The sequence below is a fragment of the Hipposideros armiger genome, unplaced genomic scaffold (genome assembly GCF_001890085.2).
Source record: "Hipposideros armiger isolate ML-2016 unplaced genomic scaffold, ASM189008v1 scaffold_872, whole genome shotgun sequence".
In the NCBI taxonomy this organism is placed as follows: Eukaryota; Metazoa; Chordata; class Mammalia; order Chiroptera; family Hipposideridae; genus Hipposideros; species Hipposideros armiger.
Genome location: NW_017732222.1, coordinates 296,345 through 299,445, shown reverse-complemented (window position 1 = coordinate 299,445; position 3,101 = coordinate 296,345). Strand labels below are relative to the sequence as shown.

The 3,101-nt window shown below is 35.6% G+C and overlaps 1 pseudogene; it reads right to left on the bottom strand.

Annotated features, from left to right (window-relative positions):
- Nucleotides 1–1,384: 1,384 nt before the first annotated feature.
- LOC109374892 (methyl-CpG-binding domain protein 4-like) lies at nt 1,385–2,830 on the bottom strand (annotated as a pseudogene).
- Between the last annotated feature and the right edge of the window lie 271 nt (nt 2,831–3,101).

Sequence of the window (3,101 nt, the reverse complement as noted above, 5' to 3'; positions counted from 1 at the left end):
AATAGTTTACTACCCCAAGTGTTGTGTGGACACATTATTCCCATTTAGGTCTCTCTATTTTTCTCACTTTTAAAAAGTATTGTCTTGAGTAACTGATTATATAATATTTCTTGCAATCATCAATACAGTTTATCTAAAACTCAGGAATAAAGAGGAAGGCTGTGTACATACCCACATTCGTGCATTTTCCATTTTTCCTTCTTTTCTGATGCTCCAAGTTTCCTTTTTCTAGCATTTCCTTTCAGTTTGAACAACTTCCTTTACCTACAGTTTTAGTGTAAAGTTCTTTTAGTTTTCTTTCATCTAAGAATCTTTGTTTCTTTTTCATTTCTTCACTTAGTTTCACCAAATACAGAATGCATGGTTGAACCTTTTCTTTCAGCTATTGAAAGCTGTTTTGCCACTTTTCTCTGACCTCCATGGTTTCAGATGCCAAATCTGTGAATCAAATTGATGTTCATCTATTGGTAATGCATCATTTCTCTCTGGCTACTTTATAGATATTTTCTTTGTCTTTAGTTATCAGAAATGTAATTATGATGTGTCTTCACAAGTATTTCTTTGGGTTCATCCTAAAGATGAACAGTCCACAACTCCCATTTCTTCCTTTTTTTGTTTTTGTTTTTGTTTTCTTTACCCCAGACTCTTCTATGTGTAGGTGTATGTCTTTTGCCAAATTTGGGGAGTTTCCAGCCATTATTTCTTCAAACACACTATCAGCCTTACTCTCTCCTCTCCTTCTAGGGCTCTGCTGATATGAATGTTGGATATTTTATTATTGTCCCACAGGTTCCTGATTCTGTTTATTTCTGTTTCAGTGCATTTGTTTCTCTTTTTCAAATTGGATAAGTTCTACTAATCTATTGTCAGTTCACTGATTCTATCTACTTGTCATCTCCACTCTTCTATGGAGCCCACCCAGTGAGTTTATAATTTCATTTTTTATATTTTTAAGTTCCATAATTTCCACTGCATTGTTTTAATAATTTCCTTTTATTTGCTGAAGAGAAAATAGAAATGTTTTCCTTTATTTCAATTATAAACAGAATTAATTATTTTATTTTATTTTCAATGACATTAAAGAAAGCATTTAATGAAAAAATACATGACTGAGGGTGGAGGCATGTTATGTAACTGATTTTTATTGATGACCAAAACTAACTTGGAAGTAGAAAATAAATGAAAATCTTCTCCTTAGTGCTACAAATGTTGTTAAATGTCATCTAGTCTAACTTTCTCTTGGATGAAGAGTTTAAGGGCTGAAAGGAGAAGCCTTTACCTGAGGTCAGAGACTCAAAATCAAACTCGAACCCAGGTTTCCTAATCAATTCAATGCCCTTTCTCTTCATCACCCTGTCTCTACTAAGACAAAGATGAAAACAATCTACAAACCTGAGGTCCAATTAAGAAATATAGTTGCGATGAGGAGCTTCCATGAATCATGAAAAAGTGTTTCTTGGACAAGATTAAAAGGTGACTGAGGAGGTGTCCATTTCTTAAAGGCTTTGCATCATGGGAGGCCAAGAGCTAAACAAACACACTGCATCAGAGTTGGACATCTGAAATAGATTTAAAATCTAATTTTCTGATTGGGAAAGGGATACCTTCTTTGTTACATTTGCTGGGAAAATATAGGCTTGTTTTACCTTTTTCTTTTGTGTCTGTGGGTTGGTGTCTTCTTGACACATTTTCACAGAAGTAGAGTCTTTTTCAGCTTGTGAACAGTTGTTGTTCATTTCAGAGCCACATTTTAAATTGTCAGTATGTAAATGTCCCTTCCTCTCCCCAACTTCTACTTTTGTTCTTATTTCCTCAGATACTAGAAGGTATCCTCACACTTGTCGTTGTGTTCTTCTTTGGTCAGACATAATTAGTTTATGAAGCCAGAAGTTATTTGTTCAAAACTAAAATTTGATTCTGAACTCAATGATTTTTCTTTTATAAGTCTCTTTTTTTCACTGGTCACATTGAGGGTCTTGTTGCTTGCTTTGGCATCAGAAATGAAGAAAGTTCTTGTGCAACAGGTTCACTTTCAGCATCTGCCTTATTATACGTAGATTCTCTTTTTCTATTACTTTTGAACAGAATCTGGAAGACTCTTCTGGCACCCAGTTTTAGTTTTCTTAATTTGAATTCCTTTCAAAATAGTCATCTTTACTTTGGACTTTCTCACCTTTCTGAAGTCAGCATCATTAAGACTCTCACCTTCTTTCAAAAGCAAATGAATGGACATAAAGTTAGTCCTCTGGTATCTTGTAATTCGAAATCTCCCTTTGGCAGAGGAAACACATCTTTTTTTCCATTTGCTTCTTGTCCTGAGGTTCGGGTTTGAAATGCTACTTGCATTTTGCAGTTGGGATGTCAGAGCAGCCATGCTGCAGTCTTTATCTCTTGATGCCCCTTTTAGAAAGTACAGTAAAATCAAAATTTTATGGCTTAAGAGAAGTCTCTTCATTCTTATGAAGATAATTAGCAAGTGAACTTTGGATCTGAACTTCAGTCCTTGTGGGCTGATAAAATATACCTCATATCTTCCTGCTGTTTTTCCAGATAATCTTTGCTTCACAACTCTTTCCTATCCACATGGGACAGATTTATGGCATTCCATCATTTCACCAAACTGAGCAGAAGCAATGTGCTCTTGTAGTAGGGGATTAAACTCACTGCTGCTTTTTATTACCATTTGTTTCTCATCTTCTGCTCTTTCTGATCCCAGGGCAAGAACTTCCTCATAGAGGTCACATGGCTGGTCTGGAACTAAGCACTCACTGGAGGTGACCAAGAGGTCAGCTCCACAGTCCCCAAGGCTTGGACTATCTATCCTAGTCATGCTCCTCAAGTGGGTTCCAGTTGCACCAATGGGCCAACAGGGTGCAACACTCTATCTATGCCAGAATTTATAATTTTATAATGGATACTTTAAAATGCATGTCTGGTAACTCTAACATCTGATTCGTTTTGCTGCTGGTGTCAGTTGATTGCCTTTCTCATTAAAGTTGTGATTTTCCTGATTTTTAGTATGATGAGTATTTCAAATGGTATCCTCGATGTTTTGGCTATTATGTTAGAAGAATCTCATTCCAACTTAAATCTTTTATTTT